Source organism: Crinia signifera, chromosome 6 (genome assembly GCF_055691185.1).
Source record: "Crinia signifera chromosome 6, ASM5569118v1, whole genome shotgun sequence".
NCBI classification, from domain to species: domain Eukaryota; kingdom Metazoa; phylum Chordata; class Amphibia; order Anura; family Myobatrachidae; genus Crinia; species Crinia signifera.
Genome location: NC_139222.1, coordinates 89,589,314 through 89,595,313, shown reverse-complemented (window position 1 = coordinate 89,595,313; position 6,000 = coordinate 89,589,314).

Sequence of the window (6,000 nt, the reverse complement as noted above, 5' to 3'; positions counted from 1 at the left end):
GGGGTATGATTGTGTATCAATATTTCTGACTGTGAATGGGAGCGTGGAAAGTTCTTAATACTCAGACCAGGGGCGCCGTCTCAGTCAGGCAGGTCGGGACCTGTGGCAGCAGACTGTGAGGGTTGGTCTTTATCTGAATATTATATGAACTATATTTCCTCTAAGTACATCCCATTAATATAAAAGTACAAAATGTTAGTGAAACAACAGACCGTCTACGTGACGGTGGACAGAGTCTTGTTGTTATGTGAATACTGTATATGAAGCCTCACGTAGCGTTATCCTTAGAGGTAAGGAAGCATCAAGGCCGCTAGTCTGTTGGCATACAGTAAACAATATTTTCCTGATGTTATGGTGCGTGAACTTACCAACCGCACTTACAATAGTTATACAGATATCAATTGTGTGTTCACTTACCAACCACACAAAAGATATTCAATAGAACAGACAGTTTTAAACATACAATAAATGAAGACAGAAAAGAATGGCCATAAGGAGATGAGTGATCAAATTGAGGTCACTAAATCGGACCCCAGGTCCTGTCTATGTGTCCCAGACACAAATGTCAATGTTCAGATCCCAGATCTGTGTGCGCACATTGAAGTGAAGTCCCTGACTTCAGAAGTCCCAGACTTCGTAAAAGTGTTCTTCTGTTCCCGGAACAGATATACACGGGTTCAAATTCTGACTGTCTGCAATCCCAAAATGACAAAAAGATTAGTTCTCTGTCAGTCTAGGGACAGACCCAGAATCCCGGACTCGCAGCCCCCAGCTCTTGGGGAATATATTCTTATCTCCCCCTTACCTGATAGACCTCAATGTAATCACTCCTTAGAATTCCGTGAGAGAGGGACCCTGTATAGAAATGATCAGTAATCGGAGACCACGTAATGCAGGGTACAACTCTGCTTTTAATGGGGGCTTACAGCATATTTATAACAATACATAGAATATAGGCTCGACAAGCTAATAGGCTGGCATATAGGTAGGTGGGTACAGTGTCTAGGGAGGGGTGAGTACAAGTTACCATATAGGGCCATAGTGTAGAATACAGCAATTTTGGACAAATCACAAAACATACAGTTATCTGAAAAATACACCATCCAGAGTAAACTGGGAAAGGATGGGGAAGTAGCAACACGTGACATGCAGGAAAAGAAACTTACAGAGTGTGTAGGAGAAACGAAACTCAGGGACACACTTAAGAATGTACAGGAGAAATGAAACTCAAGAAGTACATTAAGACAAGATGGCTGATTAACCCTTCACATACCCAACGTGAGCTGGTAGTACCAGCAATGATCCGTGGTTGCTGGGTCCCTTGCTCCCACCTCGGGTCTCCAGCTCCCATCTTTGTCGCTGGTCTGCTGCACCCACTGCTGCTGGTCTCCTGCTCCAGCTGAAGTTGCAGGAGACAGCGGCGCCGCGCAGCACTAGTTAGTACAATTCTAAGACAACAATGAGAAGCTGCAACCTCTATATTTACACCACTGTCTGCCGTCCGTAACAGGTGCCGCCCCTAGGCCCGTGGGGCCTAATGACAAATCTGGCCCTGCCTGCACCCTCTCTTCCCCCCTTCCCCTTCACCCTGTGTCACCCTCTCTCCCTGTGCCACCTCTCTCTTTGCATCTCCCCTCTCACCCTTAGCCCCATCTTATCCTGCATCCTCCCTCTGTCTCTCTTCCCAATATGTCCTCCTCTCACCCTGCATCCTCCCTCTCACCCTGGCTCCCCCCCCTCACTGCAATCCCCCCGCCCCCCACCATCCGCCCTCTCACCCTATATCTCACTCTCACCTTGCGTCCCTCCTCTGACCCTGTGTTCCCCCTCTAACCCTGTGACCCCCCTCTTCATTTGTCCTCCTCTTCAATATGTCCTCCTTCCATCCTGCGTCCTCCTCTGCCCCTCTCCCCAATATGTCCTCCTTCCACCCTGCATCTTTCCGTCTCCCCCAGCCATGGAATTTTAGTGCTGTTTACACAATGCCCGCAGTAGTGACATTTACAAACATAATTTCCCCAGTAGTGCCATTTACCTACAGAATTCCCCATTAGTGCCATTTACATTTACACACATAGGGGGACATTTACCAAAATGGATTCGTAGAAAAAAGGTGTATTCGTAGGGAGAAATACACCTTTTTTTTACGAATTTGTATTTTCGGGATTTACAATCCCAAAAATACAACAATTCGTAGTCCTAAAGATGGAACATTCGTATTTGTAGTTACAAATACGAATGTCTACACCATCGATAGAATACGACAGAAATCACCATTCAAAAGAATGGTGGTTTCTGATTTACTAAGCAGCCGTATGGATAATACGGCTGCTTAGTGGTGTAAAACACCCACGCAAATACGACAGGAAAATAGAACACCATTTTCATGTCGTATTTGCGTTTTTGCCTGCACGGATCAGTCAGATCCGTGCAGGCTTCGGTGTAAAAAAATAGAAAAAAAAATAAATTAAAAAAAAAAACGGCGTGGGGTCCCCCCCACAGCCGAAACCAGCACCAGGCTGACAGAGCCTGGAGCCGGTAATTAAAAATCAGGGAACCCGACAAATAGGGGTTCCCCGATTTTTAACAACCAGCCCCAGGCTCCTGCTCTGGGGCTGGTTCCCAAAATACGGGGGACAAAATGACTAGGGGTCCCCCGTATTTCAAGAACCAGCCCCAGGCAAAACCAGCCAGCGGGTAATGCCACAGCCGGGGGGAGACTTTTTATGCAAGTCCCCCCGGCCAAAGCATTAACCCTACCGACCAGTCAGCCTGGCCAGGGGCCCTGGGGGAGTGGGGACCCCCCCAATAAAGGGGTCCCCCCCCTCCAGGACTTACCTGACCAGGCTGAAGCCTGGTGCTGTCCTCGATGCCCCTGGGCGGTGGGCATCGAGCTGATGGTTTTGTGTAAAAAATAGAATAAAAACCATTGTTTTTTACTGTGGCACTACAAGTGCCAGCAAGCCTCCCCAGCAAGCTGGGACTTGGATAACCACAAGTCCCAGCCTGCTGGGCATTAAAGGGCCCGCTGGGTCTTGTAGTGCCACCGTAAAAAAAATAGTTAAATAAAACACACTGACACCCGTTTTAAATAAAAGTTTAATACACACATTACATACATACTGATACTTACCTTTCTTGATCCCGTAGGTAGCCCTGGTCCTGATGTCCTGTGTCGTCCTCCAGGTCCATGTCGGCTGTCTGCGTCGTCCTCCAGGTCCATGTCGACGGTCCGTGTCGTCCTCCAGGTCCATGGCGGTGTCCGGGTCCGAAGAAATCCATGTTGGAGCTGTGGAAGGAAATCCTACTCACCTGTTCCTGCGCTGAAGAAGTCTTCTCTTGATCCGACGTAGTCCAGGTAATCTTCCTGCTGTCGCCGGTCCCCGCTGTCTCCGCTGTCCGTGCATCGCGCTGAGGAGAGATGCTGAAGTTTCATATTCGGCGCCTCTCCTCAGACTGAATTCTATTGGCCGCCTAGCAGGCCAATCAGGAGCCGAGAAAGTCGGCTCCTGATTGGCCTGCTAGGCGGCCAATAGAATTCAGTCTGAGGAGAGGCGCCGAATATGAAACTTCAGCATCTCTCCTCAGCGCGATGCACGGACAGCGGAGACAGCGGGGACCGGCGACAGCAGGAAGATTACCTGGACTACGTCGGATCAAGAGAGGACTTCTTCAGCGCAGGAACAGGTGAGTAGGATTTCCTTCCACAGCTCCAACATGGATTTCTTCGGACCCGGACACCGCCATGGACCTGGAGGACGACACGGACCGTCGACATGGACCTGGAGGACGACGCAGACAGCCGACATGGACCTGGAGGACGACACAGGACATCAGGACCAGGGCTACCTACGGGATCAAGAAAGGTAAGTATCAGTATGTATGTAATGTGTGTATTAAACTTTTATTTAAAACGGGTGTCAGTGTGTTTTATTTAACTATTTTTTTTAAGGTGGCACTACAAGACCCAGCGGGCCCTTTAATGCCCAGCAGGCTGGGACTTGTGGTTATCCAAGTCCCAGCTTGCTGGGGAGGCTTGCTGGCACTTGTAGTGCCACAGTAAAAAACAATGGTTTTTATTCTATTTTTTACACAAAACCATCAGCTCGATGCCCACCGCCCAGGGGCATCGAGGACAGCACCAGGCTTCAGCCTGGTCAGGTAAGTCCTGGAGGGGGGGGACCCCTTTATTGGGGGGGTCCCCACTCCCCCAGGGCCCCTGGCCAGGCTGACTGGTCGGTAGGGTTAATGCTTTGGCCGGGGGGACTTGCATAAAAAGTCTCCCCCCGGCTGTGGCATTACCCGCTGGCTGGTTTTGCCTGGGGCTGGTTCTTGAAATACGGGGGACCCCTAGTCATTTTGTCCCCCGTATTTTGGGAACCAGCCCCAGAGCAGGAGCCTGGGGCTGGTTGTTAAAAATCGGGGAACCCCTATTTGTCGGGTTCCCTGATTTTTAATTACCGGCTCCAGGCTCTGTCAGCCTGGTGCTGGTTTCGGCTGTGGGGGGGACCCCACGCCGTTTTTTTTTTTTAATTTATTTTTTTTTCTATTTTTTTTACACCATGCAGCCTGCACGGATCTGACTGATCCGTGCAGACTGCTAGAAATAATTCGTATTAGCAGCCGTATATACGGCCGCTAATACGAATCATTACACCATCGGAGGGTTACAAAGCAGTCGTATATGACTGCTTTGTAACTGATCCTCCGGAACACGACTTTGCATACGACTTAAACAGTCGTATGCAGTCGTAGGGAAAATACCAATACGAAAAACTAGGTTTTTCATATTGGTAAATTTCCCCCATAATGTCTCCAATAGTGCTTTTTACACACAGAATGCTTTCAGTAGTGCTTTTTACACACAGAATGAGACCAAATGCCATTTTATAAGGGTGTGAATTGTTTGGTCTACAAGAAATTGGTCGACAAGCATCGGGTTGACACCACTAGGTCGACATGGGTTATGGTCGACATGGGCTAAGGTCGACATGGGTCTAGGTCGACATGATATTAGGTTGACACAAGCATTAGGTCGACATGTGCTAGGTCGACAGTCAAAAGGTGGACATGGGGTTTTTCACTGTTTTTTTACCCGAATGTTGACACAGTCGACATGGACATAGTTTGAAGTGCACCGCATCCCCTCGCTTCGCTCACCATGCTTCTCCCACCACGCCCTAGTGGATGGTAGGGCATAATATACCGCCTATCAGCACATGTCGGCTCAATAAACAGTGAAGAACCCCATGTCGACCTTTTGACTGTCGACCTAGCCCACGTCCACCTAATGCTTGTGTCGACCTAATGGCATGTCGACCTAGATCCATGTTGACCTTGACCCATGTCGACCTTGCTGCATGCCGAACTAGTGGTGTTGACCCAATGCTTGTCGACCTAGTTGTTGTAGACCTAATGACCGTATCCTTCCTATAATGCCCCCTAGTTTCATATACATACTGCCATATACATAGTATATACCATAGTCCCTTATACTTAATGCCCCTCATAGTGCCATATATATATATGGTATGTAGTTAATTTGCCGATGGACAAAATACCAATTGAGAGAATCCCCACTAAATGCCGACGGACACAATACCGACATGTACAGAACACCAACACTGGAAATACTGACAACATAAAAATACCAACAACTAAAACGCAGACAGGTACATAACACCGAAGAACCACAATTCTGACAGCCAAAATATTGACACAAACAAAACAGAATAGTTTTTCATGATTTTTTTTTTAACAAAAACCAACTTGTCCATACTTTACCAACCCAGTGGGCATAGATGGAAGCATGGTGAGCACAGTGAGCCATGCGATAGGGGGGCGCAGAACACTAATATGGTGTCCATGTTGATATTACAACTGTGTCAGCATTTTAACATGTTTGGCATTATGATCATGTTGGTATATTGCGTGTCGGCATTTCAACTGTCGGTTTTATGTGCATGTCAGTATATTGATCATTGGTATTTACACCCTGTC